Source organism: Schistocerca cancellata, chromosome 7 (assembly GCF_023864275.1).
Source record: "Schistocerca cancellata isolate TAMUIC-IGC-003103 chromosome 7, iqSchCanc2.1, whole genome shotgun sequence".
Classification (NCBI taxonomy): domain Eukaryota; kingdom Metazoa; phylum Arthropoda; class Insecta; order Orthoptera; family Acrididae; genus Schistocerca; species Schistocerca cancellata.
In genome coordinates, this window is record NC_064632.1 from 329,290,759 (window position 1) to 329,312,261 (window position 21,503).

Consider the following 21,503-nt stretch of genomic DNA (forward strand, 5'->3'; position numbering starts at 1 on the left):
CAAGTACGTTCGACATCGAACAAATGACTCAGCTCTACCACGATATCGTCGGAGCACGTAAATCACAAGTGATGCGAGGTACAAGGATGATGCGAGACACAGGGACACACAGGCTGCACCTCGCAGACTCGGACATCAGGGTTACCACGATTGCGCCTAGATTGCTTACGGACTCTGCGCGCAACTCCACAGGTAAGCATTGACTGATTGATTGGCCGACCGTCTTGTCTCGCAGTGGGATAAATGTATTAACAGTTATAGAGATTACTTTTGAGACAACAAGTCTCAGCTAAGGGACAGTACTTCACTGTTTCGCTTCCCGGACAGATTCCTCGCAGGCACCTCTCTCTTCCCACCACTACACGAAGCCTCGCCAAAACCCACGACAGCACTTCACTGTTTCGCTTTCCGGACCGATTCCTCGCAGGTACCTCTCTCTTCCCACCGCTACACGAAGCCTCGCCAAAACCCACGACGGTGGCACTAGAGCGGTTCCTACCAACTTTAAGTGAAAAATAGCACACGTAAAATCAAATTTAGCTACCGCACACGAGATCGAGCCAGTAAGTTACGAATTAACGAATACGAGGTACTACTTTTTTACCGTAATGACGTATGGCAGTGTTCCAGGGCTGACGACGTTGTTTTATGTAGCAGCGGCCATTATAGTTTATTGTACTGATGACATTATTGTCAGTAGTTTATCACACAAACTAATGTGCACGAGAAGGCACTTTTACCAATGGCATAATTTAAAAAAAAACTTCGATAGGCAAGAAGGTTAAATTAAACTTTCGCTACTTGAGCCAGCGTAGGCGGAGACCTATTTACCGTACGGGTACCCAACTTTGTAGGAATAGCGTTCTGACTATGCACTGCAGGATTTACGTTGTTACTAGCCTTAGTGTTGTGACTTGCTGCTAGGAGCCGGTGCTGGTACGGCGACGTAGGACTGAGACACAAGCATCATTGTGCATTACAATTGCAGACAGTCAACATGGTTCTGGAAGAGGCGAGCAGGGCTTTACTCGTAAATCTGTTTTATCAAAACAACAGCAACAATTCTGTTTCTCTTAGCAACTATCGACTCATTAACAGGATACGGAGAGGTCCTCTTCCCTCACGGTGGTTGAAGTTCGAATTAAGTGGCGATTTGGGAATTGCTCCTGGGAAAGGCCGACGACCAATTGCGCCACAAATTATTGAAGAAGTTGCTATTGCCATGGTTAAGAATGCTGGTCGCAATGTGCTATCTTCAAGCAGAGCGCGAGTTGTGTCACGACAGATGAACGTTCCATGGTCCACTGTTCGAGAAGAGTTGCGAAAAACTCGGAAACGGTATCCATACAAACTTCACATTACTCACGAAGTTTTTACCATGTGATACGCACATTACAGTAGACTTCGCTCTTATGTTTCTTGCAACGCTTGCAGATGACGACATATGCCCTTCGAACATTTTGTGGATAGATAAAGCAGACTTTACGCTTGCTGGACAGTGAACAAACAATTGTCGCATTTGGTGATCGCCGCCGCCCACGAATGTACATGAAGTTCCCCTGAACAGTGAACGGGTCGCGGTGTATCGCCGGTCCTAATCGTTCCATTTTCCTTTGAGGAACTCAGATGTCATGAACCAAGAAGATGCAACGTGAACGGCACTCGTTACTGTGATCTGACTCCTACTCTACGGGAGAGAGGCGCTTTGGTCTCAGTTGTTTCGATGTACGATGGGACTCAACCTGATATTAGTCATGAGGTCATTCATTTACTCCCTAACACCTGTGAACAATACCGAATCATTGGCCGAGCATTCCAAACTGCGTGGTCATAAAGATCCATAGGTTTGACGTGACGTTAGGAAGAAATCCGCTGACATCTGGTAAATCGTTGTTTGTTAAAACACAACCGGTTTCGCGGCTTAAAGCCTCATCATCAGGCACAACAACGTTAGATGATGTTAGGCATACCCATCTCTCCTAGTCAAAATTGGTATGCCTATGACCGTCTAACGTTGTAGCACCTGATTATGCGGCTAGAAGCCGCGAAACTGGTTGTGTTTTAATAAACAAAAATTTTAACAGATGTCAGAGGAGTTCTTCCTAACGGAGTGCCTTTCAATAGTTGCTGTTGCCTAGTTTATAATATACTTTGTCATAGATTTGAACTCGTGTGGTTTCTGGCTGTGGCGTAACCTGAAGGGCAGGGTTTGTCAACAACGGGACATTGACGCGCGATGGTGGTTGAAGATGAGCGTAGTAAGGGAGATAGCCAACATTCCACCTAAGATTTTTCAGGCAGCAGTAGAGGAATCTCTAGTGCGATTTCAAGTAGTCGTGGATGCAGATGGTCGTCATATTGGGCAACGTTTGTAACTTCGATCTTACACATGAAGAGCAATTAACAAATACTACCCTCCCACATTTCCTTTTAATGGTTCATTTGTATTTCTCTTCCGCATATCTCTACAAAAGTTTCCATTAAGTTTCATTCTCCTGCGATCACTGTTTTCCATGTCGACCTTCTCAAAGAGCGAAACTTTCATAGTATCCATCCTGTATTTTACGCAGCAATAGCGAATACAATTGACTGTACTAGTAACGTTACTGTAAGCTGTTTTAACTATCACTGTTTAATGCTGTTACTCTAAGTGTACTCTAAGAGGCGAAATACCCTCAGACTTCAAGAAGAATATAATAATGCCAATCCCAAAGAAAGCAGGTGTTGACAGATGTGAAAATTACCGAACTATCAGTTTAGTAAGTCACAGCTGCAAAATATTAACGCAAATTATTTACAGACGAATGGAAAAACTAGTAGAAGCCGACCTAGGGGAAGATAAGATTGGATTACGTAGAAATATTGGAACACGTGAGGCAATACTGACCTTACGACTTATCTTAGAAGGAAGATTCGAAAGGCTATTTACAATTTGTACAGAAACCAGATGGCTGTTATGAGTCGAGGGGCATGAAAGGGAAGCAGTGGTTGGGAAAGGAGTGAGACAGGGTTGTAGACTCTCCCCGATGTTATTCAATCTGTATATTGAGCAAGCAGTAAAGGAAACAAAAGAAAAATTTGGAGTACGTATTAAAATCCAGGGAGAAGAAATAAAAACTTTGAGGTTCGCCGATGACTTTGTAATTCTTTCAGAGACAGCAAATGACTTGGAAGAGCAGTTGAACGGAATGGACAGTGTCTTGAAAGGTGGATATAAGATGAACATCAAGAAAAGCAAAACGAGGATAATGGAATGGAGTCGAATTAAGTCGGGTGATGCACAGGGAATTAGATTAGGAAATGAGACATTTAAAGTAGTAAAGGAGTTTAGCTATTTGGGGAGCAAAATAATAGATGATGGTCGAAGTAGAGAGGGTATAAAATGTAGACTGGCAGTGGCAAGGAAAGCGTTTCTGAAGAAGAGAAATTTGTTAACATCGAGTATAGATTTAAGTGTCAGGAAGTCGTTTCTGAAAGTATTTGTATGGAGTGTAGCCATGTATGGAAGTGAAACGTGGACAATAAATAGTTTAGACAAGAAGAGAATAGAAGCTTTTGAAATGTGGTGCTACAGAAGAATGCTGAAGATTAGGTGGGTAGATCACGTGACTAATGAGGAGGTATTGAATAGGATTGGGGAGAAGAGAAGTTTGTGGCACAACTTGACTAGAAGAAGGGATCGGTTGGTAGGACATGTCCTGAGGCATCAAGGGATCACAAATTTAGCATTGGAGGGCAGTGTGGAGGGTAAAAATCGTAGAGGGAGACCAAGAGATGAATACACTAAGCAGATTCAGAAGGATGTAGGTTGCAGTAGGTACTGGCAGATGAAGGAGCTTGCACAGGATAGATTAGCGTGGAGAGCTGCATCAAACCAGTGTCAGGACTGAAGACCACAACCACAACAACACTGTAAGTGTAAGGGCAAATACGTATAGCACGCAGTACTGTGGTCAGGCCACTGTAGCTTTCTCTGCTGGTATATGTTGATGCTTTGCAGAGTGTCACACACATTTTTTGAGCGTGCTGTTCCTGCGTTTTTATAACGAAATCTTTGACCTTTGGAAACAAAAGGACACGTTGTGCTCAAAATGACTCTGAGCACTATGGGACTTAACATCTGAGGTCATCAGTCCCCTAGAACTTAGAAATACTTAAACCTAACTAACTCAAGGACATGACACACATCCGTGCCCGAGGGAGGATTCGAACCAGCGACCGTAGCGATCGGGCGGTTCTAGACTGAAGTGCCTAAAACCGCTCAGCCACGCCGGCCCGCAACACGTTGTGCTGCTGTATACATTAAGCAAAGACTTAGAAGCCGTTTGTGAAGAGCCTTTGTCCCTTAACGACGCTTGGGAGATGTACAACGTAACTGGAGGAGCCTCAGCAACTGTGCAGTGAAGTCCAATACAAAGAATATTAAGGTCCTTAATAATCACTTTTGAGATTATGGATTAATACAGGATACTTAATTACAATTTCGCTGATAAGAAGCACGGGTCGGCTGCATAGTTAGTTGACAAGTAAACTGCCGGCCGGAGTGGCCCAGCGATTCTATGCGCTTCAGTCTGAAACCCCGCGACCGCTACGGTCGCAGATTCGAATCCTGCCTCTGGCATGGATGTGTGTGATGTCCTTAGGTTAGTTAGGTTTACGTATTTCTAAGTTGTAGGGGATGATGACCTCAGAAGTTAAGTCCCATAGTGCTCAGAGCCATTTGTCAAGTAAACTAAATAGGCAGATTAATAGATTAATATAAAAAAAACTTTGAACATAGCTGCTAAGGTTCAGTGACCGTGTCAGAATTATATTGTAACAAATAAGCCCTCGGTCACAAATATTAAGTCAAAATTTTGACTTAATATTTGTGACCGTGGGCTTATTTGTTACAATATAGATTAATATCAATTTTCGTCAGCCTTCTGGACTCAGCGAAGTACTGCCTAAGTAACCGAGCATGGGATGGTAGGAGTGGGACGTTTTTAATAACCTTCTATCAGTTAAATTTAGAAAGCCACAAGATGACGTAAATCAGAAAATTTGGATTGCGCTGCAGATGCAGACACGCCTTATCTCGGATGTAACAGGTTTTCTCCTGTGGTTGCTGCCGTGCCGCCTGAGCGGTCCCGCAACCTTAGCGCCATTTAGCATCGCTTCCTCACTGGCGCAAAGTATCACGAACCGTTTTCACTACCACGCCCGGTGAACCTGATGATAGAAACCACATTTTCTCAGGACAGACACACAGCTTTGCTGTTTCAGAGTTTATAAAAACACGGAGAAACGCCATCCGGTCTCATGCCATTGCATACATTATGAGTCACTTCGTTAGAGATATTAATGCAGAAATTACTGCCATATTTCTTTGACATTGGAAACAGTCTTGTGTTAATTCAGATTAGTAGCGGTTAGGTCGCTTCACGATGGTATGATTGCAGCTACTTAACTAGCCCTGCGCTGCAAGCTGCCTGGATCCCGCATTCAACGATGCCGACGCGGTGGCAATTCACGTGCTGCCCCCCATTTGCATCCGTATCCGAAACTTTTCATGGCAAAACTCATCCTCTCTTATATTTACCTCTAATAGTTCATCTTATTTTAAAGAATGTATAGAGACTGGAGGATCCCATATTCTTGTTTTATAGTATTTATTATGTTACCAACTTTTCCTACAGAAGAACGGCATACCACCAAGTAATCCATAACTATGGGTTAATTTTTTTTCATAGTGCAACAAGGCTACATCCCATTTTATCTCTTATTGTGATCATTATAAATTGACTCCATTCACTGCATACCTGTTACTTCCCTCTGTGTCTAATTTTAATACCATTAATCTTAGCAACAGAAACACTTTAACACACCGAGGTGAACGATGTCCCCTTAGTCAGTAGATAGAAGATCTGAAGATAGCGATTCTTTTACGTACTTACAGGGAGATTGTAACAGTCACGACTGCTGATTCCTTTATTCAGTTTACATCTCTTCAAGGTATTACGCTATATATATATATATATATATATATATATATATATATATATATATATATATATATAGGGAGAGGGTGGGGGGAGAAATAGCTTCCGTGACGTACCGTTGTACCCTCAGAGTACCAAGCTAAAAACTCTCTAAACACTTCTCGAACAGCCGCGCGGGATTAGCCGAGCGGTCTCAGGCGCTGCAGCCGGACGGTGTGGCCGTGCGGTCTAGGCGCTTCAGTCTGGAACCGCGTGACCGCTCCGGTCGCAGGTTCGAATCCTGCCTCGGGCATGGATGTGTGTGATGTCCTTAGGTTAGTTAGGTTTAAGTAGTTCTAAGTTCTAGGGGACTGATGACCACAGATGTTAAGTCCCATAGTGCTCAGAGCCATTTGAACCATTTCAGGCGCTGCAGTCATGGACTGTGCGGCTGGTCCCGGCGGAGGTTCGTGTCCTCCCTCGGGCATGCGTGTGTGTTTTTGTCCTTACGATAATTTAGGTTAATTAGTGTGTAAGCTATGGGACTGATGACCTTAGCAGTTAAGTCACATAAGACTTCACACACATTTGAACATTTTTTTCTTCTCGAACAGACCATGAAGGCCCAACCTTACCGACCGGCCGCCGTGTCACTCTCAGCACATAGGCGTCACTGGATGCGGATATGGAGGGGCCGCCTATCACTTGCTGAGACCGGAGCCGCTACTTCGCAATCAAGTAGCTCCTCACTTTGCCTCACAAGGGCTGAGTACGCCCCGCTTGCCAACAGCGCTCGGCAGACCGGATGGTCACCCATCCAAGTGCTTGCCCAGCCCAACAGCGCTTAACTTCGGTGATCAGACGGGAACCGGTGTTACCATTCTGGCAAGGCCGTTACCCAGAGTACCAAGCTGGGCTTGGACAGATACCCGACGGATCCCCAACCGTGATGCGAAGAGCCGCTGTGCCCCTGCAAAAAATGAAAGCACGGAGTCTCTCCCCAGGTCGCCGCCGTATTCGCCGACGTTGGCCATCTAAGGTAGTGCAGAACCATAATTCACCTGGCAACAATGAGCTACGCCATCCATCAGCAGTCCATGGTTCCCAGTCAAGGCACCTCTCTGAACGTAGCAGTTTGCTTTGTGGTGTCAACGGTAGTCTACATGTTGTACGGTTATTCACTTGTCAGGTTGCTGTGGGATGACGCAGTCCATTTCTTTGTATTCTCCCAATCATATGTTTCTGTAAGGAATTTAGTCCAGAATTACCTCCCATTCTATAAAAAGTCTACGTATTATCAAAACTACATACATAAAAATTTTGCATCACCTCGGTTCCGGGACCTGTACAGAAAATTGGAATATAAATCAACTTCAACATCATTTTCGATCTTTTTATTGCTCATGAAAACCACACATTGCATGTTGTACCACCACACAGTGAGACCTTCAGAGGTGGTGGTCCAGATTGCTGTACACACCGGTACCTCTAATACCCTGTAGCACGTCCTCTTGCATTGATGCATGCCTGTATTCGTCGTGGCATACTACCCACAAGTTCATCAAGGCACTGTTGCTCCAGATTGTCCCACTCCTCATCGGCGATTCGGCGTAGATCCCTCAGAGAGGTTGGTGGGTCACGTCACCCATGAACAGTCCTTTTCAATCTACCCCAGGCATGTTCGATAGGGTTTATGTTTGGAGAACATGCTGGTCACTCTAGTCGAGCGATGTTGTTATCCTGAAGGAAGTCATTCACAAGATGAGCACAATGGGTGCGCGAATTGTCATCCATGAAGACGAATGCCTCGCCAATATGCTGCCGATATAGTTGCACTATCGGTTGGAGGATGGCATTCACGTATCGTACAGCCGTTATGGCGCCTTCCATGACCACAAGTGGCGTACGTCGGCCCCATATAATGCCACCCCAAAACAGCAGGGAAACTCCACCTTGCTGCACTCGCTGGACAGTGTGTCTAAGGCGTTCAGCCTGACCGGGTTGCCTCCAAACACGTCTCCGACGATTGTGTGCTTGAAGGCATATGCGACACTCATCGGTGAAGAGAACGTGATGCAAATCCTGAGCGGTCCATTTAGCATGTTGTTATGCCCATCTGTACCACGCTGCCTGGTGTCGTGGTTCCAAAGAATGACCTGGCCGTGGACGTCGGGAGTGAAGTTGTGCACCATGCAGCCTATTGCGTAAAGTTTGAGTCGTAACACGACTTCCTGTGACTGCGCGAAAAGCATTATTCAACATGATGGCATTGCTGTCAGGATTCCTCCGAGCCATAATCCGTATGTAGCGGTCATCCACTGCAGTAGTAGCCCTTGGGCGGCCTCAGCGAGGCATGTCATCGGCACTTCCTGTCTCCCTGTATCTCCTCCTTGTCTGAACAACATCGCTTTGGTTCACTCCGAGACGCCTTAACACTTCCCTTGTTGAGAGCGCTTCCTGGCACAAAGTAACAATGCAGACGCGATCAAACCGCGGTATTGACCTTTAGGCATGGTTGAACTACAGACAGGACGAGCCGTGTACCTCCTTCCTGGTGGAATGACTGGAACTGATCGTCATTCGCACCATCTCCGTCTAATAGGCGCTGGTCATGTATGGTTGTTTACATCTTTGGGTCGGTTTATTGAGATCTCTAAACCGCCAAAGGGACTGTGTCTGTGATACAATATCCACAAGTCAACGTCTGTCTTCAAGAGTTCTGGGAACCGGAGTGATGGAAGACTTTTTTTTTGTGTTTGTGTGTGTGTTTGTGTGTGTGTGTGTGTGTGTGTACCCACAAACTGTTATCCAAATTAAACTCGTCTGCTAACGCTTTGACTAAACAGAACCTAATTTGAAATGAACTGCAACCTGTCAGAATACAACTTGTCTTCACATCAAATGCGCGAATGAAATAAAACATTTATCAGGCCCTAATCAAAAATTTTACTTAGTTCGAATCTTGACAATGTCGTTGTAGATTTCTCGGAAGCACAGTAGCAGACAGCAATCAGGCAGCGGCTAAGATAAATTTCTATTTTTAAATAAGATTTACAATCAATACTCAAACTGTTGCATACTATATGTGAGCCGTGGCGCTCGTTACTGGCGCGCCAGTCTCTTGGATGTCCATTATCGATCCTTCGTTGTTTGTTATCTTTGCTTGCCTTGTTTGCCGCATTCGCAGGGCGAGTGGCAGTTGACGTTTGCTCGGACTACCTGCTGAGACGACGCGAGGTACGAGGTGGAAGCAACCATAGGTGGAGTTGGTTGTACGCGGTCTGCCGGTTCAGCATGGAGGATATGTGTTGGCTGCCTGCCTGTCTGCTCTCCTGATTTTGCTCGCCGTGCCTTGCGACCGCCTAGCTTGGGTTGCTGCCTGGTGTATCCTACATGAGCCATACCGGACGTCCAGCAGAAGTTAAGCAGCCTTGTGTTTCTTTAAAGAAAAGGAGCAAATATATAAGACCTTTTGCAACCAATTTTGGCGGCCTCTTAAGTGTGGCCTTCGCGTTTACACTGCCTTTGGGGAGAGCTAATTCTTTTAAATTTAAAGTTGAGGTTCCCTGTCCTTTATAATCTTTTGCGGGGTTCTATTTGAATTTTCTCTTTGAGGTACCTTCCTTGCGCTTGGTTAAATGTTTACTTGTATAGCGGGAAGTGACTCCTGGTTAAAACACGGAGAAGGTGTTTGATATTACTGCCGCCTCCGGCATTCGTTTTTTCAATCTACATCTACATCTACATCTATACTCCGCGAGCCACCTTACGGTGTGTGGCGGAGGGTACTTATTGTACCACTATCTGATCCCCCCTTCCCTGTTCCATTCACGAATTGTGCGTGGGAAGAACGACTGCTTGTAAGTCTCCGTATTTGCTCTAATTTCTCGGATCTTTTCGTTGTGATCATTACGCGAGATATATGTGGGCGGTAGTAATATGTTGCCCATCTCTTCCCGGAATGTGCTCTCTCGTAATTTCGATAATAAACCTCTCCGTATTGCGTAACGCCTTTCTTGAAGTGTCCGCCACTGGAGCTTGTTCAGCATCTCCGTAACGCTCTCGCGCTGACTAAATGTCCCCATGACGAATCGCGCTGCTTTTCGCTGGATCATGTCTATCTCTTCTATTAATCCAACCTGGTAAGGGTCCCATACTGATGAGCAATACTCAAGAATCGGACGAACAAGCGTTTTGTAAGCTACTTCTTTCGTCGATGAGTCACATTTTCTTAGAATTCTTCCTATGAATCTCAACCTGGCGCCTGCTTTTCCCACTATTTGTTTTATGTGATCATTCCACTTCAGATCGCTCCGGATAGTAACTCCTAAGTATTTTACGGTCGTTACCGCTTCCAATGATTTACCACCTATGGCATAATCGTACTGGAATGGATTTCTGCCCCTATGTATGCGCATTATATTACATTTATCTACGTTTAGGGAAAGCTGCCAGCTGTCGCACCATGCATTAATCCTCTGCAGGTCTTCCTGGAGTACGTACGAGTCTTCTGATGTTGCTACTTTCTTGTAGACAACCGTGTCATCTGCAAATAGCCTCACGGAGCTACCGATGTTGTCAACTAAGTCATTTATGTATATTGTAAACAATAAAGGTCCTATCACGCTTCCTTGCGGTACTCCCGAAATTACCTCTACATCTGCAGATTTTGAACCGTTAAGAATGACATGTTGTGTTCTTTCTTCTAGGAAATCCTGAATCCAATCACAAACCTGGTCCGATATTCCGTAAGCTCGTATTTTTTTCATTAAACGTAAGTGCGGAACCGTATCAAATGCCTTCCTGAAGTCCAGGAATACGGCATCAATCTGCTCGCCAGTGTCTACGGCACTGTGAATTTCTTGGGCAAATAGGGCGAGCTGAGTTTCACATGATCTCTGTTTGCGGAATCCATGTTGGTTATGATGAATTAAGTGTTGTCATCTCTTCGAGCGAAATAGTGCCACTCCTCGTTAATTAATGCTGGTTTATGTGTACTTAATTTTTAATTGGCCATTTGAATTATTTTGGAGCGAAGTATATCCCTAAGGCAACCTCATTGTATACCACCTTGTGCCCCGGTCTAGTACCTTAATTTTCAGTGGCACGAGTTAGCTTCACTACCGGTTTTACTGATGTGCTCCTTTCAGAATCTTGTCTTGTATAAGTGTGACTTCAGTGCTAGTCAGTTAATGGAATCTTCATTTTGGCTTGGCTTCCACTGAAGAGTTTGAGTGGAGCGTAGTGTGTTTGATTTGTTATTCATTTAATTACTGTAAGTTTGTTTATTTAATAGGGAGCAAGACATTTGAAGACTGTTGGTATTAACTCCCCTGGTTGCTGGGTGTTGGTAATTCGTTCCAAATGGCCTACTACTTATTCAATGACAAGGCTGTTGATTAGTTGGTTACTGTGAGTACAAATTCACGCTAGTTATTTGTTACCGAAATTGTTGAAGTGTCTGTGTCGTGATTCAATCACTAGCTACGTGTTTGAGCTAAATTGATATAAACCTTACATTGCCTCCTTAAAATTTGTTACCAGCAGAAACTCTTAAGAGAACTAACTGCTTATATTTACTTTTACTGGGAGCAATATTTCATGTAGTTAAATTTTGTCTTAAAATGTGTATTTCTCTGATGTAATAAACGAGTGATAAAAGAAAAAAGCAAAGGGGCCTGGTCCTTCCTATTGTGTCCGGTTTGTAACGCGTAATGTGGTAAAGAGTAATTATAAACCACCCTTAAACAATGGGATGAGGAGACTAGCTATTCCTGTGAAATGATGTTCTGAAGCAACGATTTTAGAACGAAGTATATATTCTAAAACACAAAGTAATATTTCATGTAATCTTCACATATATCATTGGTCTGAACAAAACTATGCTTAACAAAATAAAAAATGGTTTGAAAAGGATTCAGTGTTAACAGCGAATTTGTATAAAAAGCAACAGCTTAAGCAGTTGATCTCTTAATGCATGACTCGGGAAGTGGGCTTATATTTCTCTCAGCTCTAGACAAATTAACTACCTGACAACAACTATTCTAACAAATTCACTGCGCAGTGCTGCAGTCTTACCTCAAACTTCTCTCGGAAAAAAAATCCCTTCACCTTTGAATATATACATCATATTCATCCTTTCCGTCTTTAACAATAAAACTTTCTTCATCTAACAGCTGCAATCACAAGTCAAGACAACACTACTGAATAAGGCAATCACCTATCACACTTTGACTAATAATGTATCAGACTGCGCAGACTATGGCACAACTAGGGCAAAGATTGTTTACCTGTAACGTAACTTGCTTGCTTTCTCTCTCTCTCTCTCTCTCTCTCTCTCTCTCTCTCTCTCTCTCTCTCTCTCTCTCTCTGACGTGCACATCGATAACTTAAAAAAATGAAAGTGATGTGCCCACCTGACAACTTTTTCTCGAATGGTAGGAGCAGATGTGAAGAGGCTGTGCTGTGCTTAGTGAAAAATGTGGCGATCCGCCCTTGTGATGGACAGACGCGGTCGATCGGAAACTTTACGAGTATGTCTGCCTTAACGTACGTTGCAGACTAACATAGGGCCACTGTGACAATCGAACGCCCAATACATTTAGATATTGCACAATTCAACCAATCGGCCAAATGGATACTCACAATTAGGGCTGTTGACGAAATATCGATACGATACTTTTAGCAGACTGTATCGATATATATCTGTGACATTTACCGCCCCCCGATATATCGATATCAGTATGGTTATACCGAAGGCAGATATTTCATAATATATCCTTTTCACAATTTTCGGTAAATATTTGGAGTTGTTCTTTTGACACTGTAGCAGAACATAACTTTACTTTCACTGTATGAAGGAGTCTTACTATTTTCTGAGCTTTCATCACGTGCAATCTTTCACTTTGTGTGAAGCACGTATATGTGGCACAAAAAAGTAGTCCTACTGCGCTGGAGGGTGGCGGTGCGAATGGGTTAACAGGATTTCCGACGCTGAAGAAGTAGCACACCACTAACATTAAAAGCAATTTTTGATGCAACTTGTGAGCTATTCTTCAAAAACACTTGCTGAAATCTAAATGAGAAGATTCGTCTTCCGGGGGGGGGGGGGGGGGTGTCGGAGACCAGTGAACGGAAATGCTCACGTAATCGGCGCTCTGCGCTACCGGCGCTACCGACAGAATCTGCAGCGTTTAGCGTCATCGTGCTGTTTTCACACTACAACCGCTTACAGCCAAACGTGAACGTGCATCGTTTTCAAATGGTTCAAATGGCTCTGTGCACTATGGGACTTGACTCCTGAGGTCATCAGTCCCCTAGAACTTAGAACTACTTAAACCTAAGAACATCACACACATCCATGCCCGTGGCAGGATTGGAACCTGCGACCGTAGCGGCCTCGCGGTTCGACTGTAGCGCCTAGAACCGCGCGGGCATTGTTTTCAATTCAGTTCTTTCTATAAGAGAGATAGTTACGTTGCTAGCTTGTTGATGTACAGAATGTCTAACACTAAATCAATAATTAAGTGTGTAGCCCTAAAACTTGCAGTATGTTTACAATGTGAAGTCGATATTTTTAAAGCCAGTTACGCTGGTACGTTCGACGTCGATATATCGCTTTATCGATTCATTATTCGATATATCAGATTCCCGATATTTTTAAAAACTCACAACGGTGGTCCTTTCAAATTGCCAAGTGCTGATGACGCTGTTTCATACTACGTAGTATGCGGTATGTCCGAATCCTTCCCTGCGATCGATCAACGTCTGACATAGTTCACACACCTTAAATACCCTGTCGAGCCTGACAACAGTGCTAAATATGAACAATAATGCTGCCCTTCTATGCGTCGCAGAGAACTGCAAGTGTAATGATTTACATACCCGTCGATTGTACGTACGTGCACAACGTCACATTGACATCCGACCCCGTCTTCCACTATATTTGTTAGGCAATGTCCTTTATAACATCATGCTGTGATGATGATTAGGTGGTAAATCGAAAGAGGTAACGACAGAGTTTGTATGACCTGAGGCTAAAATATACAATAAAACAATTTACAAGATGTTAACAGTGTTCTCCTAAGGCAGTGCGCCCTATCTATGTAAACAAGCTATAAAGCTACTATATGTAATGGTGAGGCAAACGTTACATTCATATCATATTTTCATTTAAAAATTATTTTTCTCTGATTATGCATCTGTTCGTATTCAGGATACTTATGGCGGTACTCTGATGCAGTCTAAGGCACATACAGCTTCAGTTTATCAGTTGCTTTAAATTATTTATTGTATTCTCGTTCTTGTCAGTTACAATTTTCGGATTAGGAAATAGGTGAAGAGCTTTGCGAAATGTTCACTTTCATGCCACTACGATGAACCTGTCTTAAGGAAATTGTAGCTCAAATCACATAAAAAAGTTCTTTTATTAGAAACAAATTCTGAATCCCTTAGAGGAAATTTCTGGGATCTGGTCAGATTCAACTTGTTTCTCATTTCTGTAGTTTCATCTTATAGGTCTGCCGCTTGGACCAGATGGCTACTTTGGTTTAAAAATGGCCTAGACGACAGAACAGGAAACCAGTTTCATGAATGATTTTTTAGCTTTTTCCAAAGCCACACGAGAGAAATCCAGATATGGTGCCAATAAATTATCTCCTGTAAGGCGAGGACATTGTACATGCTAAGACTATTATTATCCCTCGAAAGTGAAACGCCACTGGGCCGAAGCGTATAAAACCTAGGTTTTTTTTGTTATTTAACTGTAATACCATGGAATGTCCAGTACTCTTGTAAAAGTGATCCACGGTTGAATAAAACTACTACTATATTCTGTTACTGTTACTGCTGCAGCTGCTGCTGCTGCTGCTCCTGCTTCCTGATTTTACACACCGATCACAGGACTCTGTGGGCATAAAATGCTGATGACGTTCTCTTTGCTAGCATCTTTGTTGTGGTCGCTTCACCTCCACTTACAGTCAATATGTGCCCCTGAAAAGTTCGTGTTTGAAACACAGTCTATGAATTTATCATTTATATTTAACGTAGACGTCACTCTTCAGCCAGAAGTTTATCCTGGTTGATCTCTCTATGTTCTGCGTCAGTTTATTATTCCTGAGCAAGTATAAATATCAGAGATTTTAATTTGCTTTCTCTATCAAGGTCCCAGGCGTTTTATCTGTAATTACGCCTGTGATTTTTTCTCCGTACTTTAGAAAAGAGTAAAAAAGAAAACTCGTCAAAGGGCGATGGACGCCATTGGATGAGACCTTTAATTTATGATTGCCAGCCTCTTGTGTGAAGATCACAGTATGACAAGGTACGCCCATGCGGTTCTGATGTCAATTTTAATTGGTTATCTGATCTTACTGTAACGTTACAACGTTACATGTCAAGTATCACAATATTTGCGACCATAATTTAATATCAATTACATTTCGTACACTTTGACTAGGCAAACAGTGATCAAATGTGAATAGGTATGCAGTATGTGCTTAATAACTCTCTTTTTTGAAACTATGTTATACATCACATTATTTTTGTTATCAATATTTGTAAATAAATTATCCGTTTCGGAGATTAATGATTTCTTTGTAAACGTATGAATTCGTCTTCAGCCAGAAAGTAGAGGATATACTACGTCTTCTAGTTAAATGAATTTTATTTGCCACGGAACGAAGGATGCAAGGAGGCGCAGTCTGTGGCAGTCAGTCGTAGTTATACAGTGGTGCAGTGTAATCAACGGTCAATGTCAACAACAAGCAGTTAATTATATCCACTAAAGTATTGCACAGTGTGAATGGAAAAATAGACTTGTTGTCTCAAGAATGTAAGTAACTCGGATATAAGATTTTGTTTCGAGGCTCAGTCTATGTCGTATTTGCTCGCACCCGTAGTCTAGCAAGCATTGTGACCAAGAAATTCAATATGGCGAGCATCAGCTACATGTTTGATTTGAGATGTGTAGGTATCATCATGTGACTGTTTCTTTTCTGATTACAGCTGTGAAGGACTGATCAGTTATGTCAGAAAAGTTAATGCTGATTAGTTCTGTGAAACATACAGGCAGTATAAATATTTGTCCGGTAATAACATTATGACTATTTAGCAGCGTAAATGAAATGCCTTCGCATACAGATAAAGTGATTATTTACCGTCTTTAGCGAAAGTGTTGCTCATTTACTAGAATTGTCACTGCGCCGTAGTCCATGGTTGATCTATCATTTAGGATCTGGGCAGATGTACAAAAAACAGCAAAATTACCAATTGCTCCACTTTCTTTTTGAATAATTCACTAATCTTGGTCACAAAAGTAGAAAACAATTGTGCTTACTTCATTTTTTCATGTAAGTCAAGTAGTATGAAGAGAAATATTACTTGCGACGTTGAGTGAAAAACAGAAACAGTTATGAATTTTTATCACTTCACGACAGACGACAACATCCTTTATCAAACACGAGGTGCTTTTTGCAGGGGGAAATGAAAACCTAAGGTAGTACAGTGTCTCATCCACGTATTAAATCCATGCGCTGTGGCTTAATTGATGTCTCAGTCATTGGTGCCTAAGTAAGAAGTGCAGTGAATGTGAAAAGTGATTAGGAAAAAGATCCATTCGAACATCCACTATACGTTTCGGAACAATACGATTGCCTTAACAATAATCCAAAAAGTTTTGGATCACTGTTAAACATTTTGTAAAGTTAGTCACTAAAAGCTTCATAAGAAATCACCTAATTTAGTATACAGTTCTAATGTTAACTATTTACTATGAATAACTAATGAGCATTAGCTTTACGCTAATATAACTAGCTCATGCGAGTGTAAAGGGGTGGGACGACACTCTAAAGTTGAAATATCGTTCTAAATTCAATAAAGGTACCAAACGTAAATTGAAATAGAGCATTATTGTAGCTGGTTTTCTGGTGACAGAGTTAACAAACGGAAGAGTTACGCTACGACACATATTACATGCGCATATTCCTCTTGTATGACAATACAGACTGCATTACGTAAAAATACGACCGAGATTTAGAATTACGCTACACAGTGTTCCACTACAATCATAAAACTGTGAACGAAGAATTTCACTGGCGAAAATGAGAATACAACGATTACCTGAAGCCAAATAGCTGGAGTTTAATTGTACTTCACTGTCGTCCAATTAGGCGGTTTCACCTTACCTGTAAAAGGAGAAGTATTTTAGTTATACGAAACAAATAGGTTAAAAGTTCAGGTTAATAATTCAGGAAACAGTGACGGGCTAATCGATATTAAATCAACAGGGACACAGGAATCCGAATAGACCACACACATTATCCACATAGAAAAGCAGTGAAAAATGTTGTTGTGATCATCTAAGAACTTAAATGAACAGAAATATGATCTTCACTTACATAAATAACTTCGTTTTACGTATAAGTGAAGTATATACCATCAGTTGTTTGTCTGGCCAAATATTCACTCCGTATAATACCACTTGAGGTAAGTATTGGAAGAATTCGAGAATGATGCCCGCTTAGGTCTAAGAAAGGCTTCACGATCTCAGTCCTGTGAAACGGACTTAAAGGTACACGGTACAAGTGTGGTCTATTCTCAGTCTTTCTGGTTATTCATGATGTAGGTTGTTTCCACGAGTGATAGCAATGAAAGTTACAGCTTACGTTCTGTGTACCATTGACGAAGACGGCACAGGCAAACCAAAACTGGTAGTAAGTGAACAATCCAAGCGGTTGCTTTCAGTGATCAATGGAATCTGTGATATGGTGACGGTGATTTAAGAAACTTATCTCCTAAACATAGGCCCCTCCTTGTAATTTACTAACGTTCCTCCTATTTTTGTAATTTCTGTTTGTGCACTACTGATTTCACGGAGTGACAAAAGTACTGACAACCCGACAGTTCTTCTAACTTACATTTTTAAGGATAAATTGTTATACATAAAGTATAACTTCCTTGCCTTGTAAATATTAAGTATAGTGTGTCCCAGGAGCAATGATCAATATTCAGCCTTATAACTGGAACGATCATTCTAAGAAAAAAAATTCTAGTAAACATGGACTCTAAAATGCATACTTTAAGAGCTATTAGCACTACTCCGTCTTAGATACCACACCAGAAATCTCTTCTACAGCAAGCTTTTTGATTTCTATCTTTTGGGCGGAGGTGCTTTAAAGTCACTAGTTTTCTGTCTTGTTTATGGCCCCCTGCCAGCAGATTTGTGATGTTTATACATTATAATGTTACCGGCAAAAGCTGTATACCACAAAAATGACATTTACAGCTTTTTTATGTGACCAGTCTTCTGATTTGACATCATGAAGCCCGCCACTAGTTCCTCCCACCTATGCAAAACTCATCTCACAATAGCACTTGCAAACTACGTCTTCAGTTCTTTGTTGGACGTATGATGTCTTCCCCTACAGTTTTATCATCTAAGGTCCCTCTAGTATCATTACTATTAGTTCCTGTTCTCTTAACACACATCCTATCACCTGTCACTCTTTATCAGTGTTTTTCACATGTTCCTCTGCCGTTTCTGCGGAGAAACTCGTTATTCCTTATCGGCCCACCTAATTTTCACAGTTTTCTCTAGCACCACAGCTCAAAGGCTTCGATTTTCCGTTGTTCTGGTTTTTCCTGTGTGTATGATTCACTGCCACACAAAGCAGTGCTCCAAACGAATATTCTCAACGATTTCTTCCTGAAATTACGACTTAAGTTTGATACTAATGAACACTTGACCGGTGGTAGTCTTTATTTTGCTTCCAAGGGAAACTTCGTCTACTTCCTGATCACCAGTTCTGATTTTAAGCTTCTCACAATTCTCGTATCTGCCACTTACCACTACTTTTATCTTATTCCGGTTTATTCTCATTTCATATTCTGTACTCACCGGACTGTTCATTCCATTGTGCAGATCCAGTAAGAGATCTCCACTTTTATTGAGGATACATCAACAAATCGTATCACTGATATCATTTCACCCTGAAATTTTTATCTCACTCTTGTACCTTTTTTTTTTTAATTATTTCTGTCAATCCTTCTTCGATGTATAGATTGAACAGCCGGGGTGAAAAACTGCATCCCTGTATTACACCCTTCTTAATCCAAGCACTTCGTTCATGGCCTGCAGGTCTTATTGTTTCATATTGGATCTTGTACATACTTTGTTATTCGTCATTCCCTTTAGCATATTCCAATTCTTCATAGGATTTCAGACATCCTGACTATTTTACATTCTCTAACGCTTTTTCCAATTCAAGTCCTACGGACGTGTTTTGGTTTTCCTTCAGTCTTGCTTCCATTACCAAGCGCTACCGCAGAACTGCTCTCTGCTGCTTTTATCTTTCCTGAACCCAAACTGATAGACATCTAGCAAATTCTGAAATTTTCTTTTCCATTCTTGTCTGTAATGGGAGGTAGTGCACACTAAAACAAGTAAAAAATATCGGCTCTAAAATGTATACCTTAAGAGCTATAAGCACTTCGTCAGTGGAAGACACTTGTTTGACAGTTGTGAAGCTGCACAAATACGCATACCTTTTAAGTTACACTATGGGATCAGAAGTATCCGGACACCAGGCTGAAAATGACTTAAAAGTTCGTGGCACCCTCCATCGGTAATGCTGGAATTCAGTGTGGTGTTGGCTCACCCTTAGCCTTGATAACAGCTTCCACTCTCGCAGGCATACGCTCAATCATGTACTGGAAGGTTTTTTGGGGAATGGCAGCCCATTCCTCACTGAGTGCTGCACTGAGATGTCGAAGTCAGTCGGTGAGACCTGGCACGAAGTTGGCGTTCTATAGGATTCAGGGCAGGACTCTGTGCAGGCCAGTCCGTTACAGGGTTTTACTGTCGTGTAACCACTCTGCCACAGGTCGTGCATTATGAACAGGTGCTCGATCATGCTGAAATATGCAGTCGCCATCCCCGAATTGCTCTTCAACAGTGTGAAGCAGGAAGTTGCTTAAAACATCAATGCATCTAATATGAAAAACTTATGTTTTTGGGGGTGTCCGGATACTTTTGATCACATATTGTATGTTTTTAGAGCATATGTTTACCGGACTTTTTGGCTTCGACTGGTAGTTCGTGTTATAACACTGATTATGGTCCGTTCCTCCTGGGACACCCTGTATAAACATTAGCCACAGCACGCGTCATCCTAATATACTCTAGCCTTGAGAATGATCTCAATTCGGGGCGGGAGAGAGTCCACAGATATCTTCAAGGACGGCGTATCCAATTTGATGGTGGTGGTGGTTAGTGTTTAACGTCCCGTCGACAACGAGGTCATTAGAGACGGAGCGCAAGCTCGGGTTAGGGAAGGATTGGGAAGGAAATCGGCCGTGCCCTTTCAAAGGAACCATCCCGGCATTTGCCTGAAACGATTTAGGGAAATCACGGAAAACCTAAATCAGGATGGCCGGAGACGGGATTGAACCGTCGGCCTCCCGAATGCGAGTCCAGTGTGCTAACCACTACGCCACCTCGCTCGGTATATATCCAATTGGATCTGCCAGACTGCGGTGTTGCTGCGTGGTACATTTTACTCGCCTTTCCAAGTAGTCCCAGCCTTTCTCTGTACAATTAAGATCAGGTGATTTAGCAGAACAGCGGAGGAGCGATATAGTACGTGAGTGAGTGTTCTCCAAGCCGGAAATGTAAATATGCCGACTGTAGTAATGATGGAAGAAAGAGCAACATTTGACGATGGAGCATGGTGAAATGAAGAGCCTTGTTCAGGTTCACGATAACCTGAACGAGTGGTTCCAATGCATGGTGCGAAAAACTCCCCGAAGCCAACACAGAAGCACCCCTGGCCCAGACAACATCCTTCACACATTGCAGGTTAAAATCTTAATAGGGTCGTCGTCGCACTCGACACCGCCCGCCATTTGAAAATCGGCAAAATCGCGATTCGTCGGGCTACGCTAGCAGGTAGCTACTGTTCAGTTTCTGTTGTGTTTGAGTCATCGAGGACGTCTAGCTTAATGCGCCGCTGTAGGAAATGGCCTTTGCGAAGCATGCGACAGCAGACATGCACTGCATGCAGTTGTCTTCCAAATGAAACTCCCTGGCAGATTAAAACTGTGTGCCGGGCTGAGACTCGACACACAGTTTTAATCTGCCAGGGAGTTTCATATCAGCGCACACTCCGCTGTAGAGTGAAAATCTCATTCTGTCTTCGCAATGTTTGCTCGCAAAATAATAGGCTTATTTCTACCTGTAGCCAATGACAGCAGAGCAGACTAATACTTTTGGGTGTGAAATCGACTGTCACTGATAAAGTGTGACAGTCATCCGTGAGCTGTGTCGGTTGCGACCGTTTTACGGCCACCGTTCTTACAACGTGCTGTAAGTAGGCCGTTTAGGTTTTTATGTTGGTAACGTCACGTAGCGCTTTGTATGAAAATCACTGGCTGCGTGCAGTCTGTGGCTGTTTGGCATTGTTGGAATATTAGCTATTGTAGTGTTGGGCAGTTGGATGTGAACAGCGCGTAGCGTTGCGCAGTTAAAGGTGAGCCGCCAGCAGTGGTGGA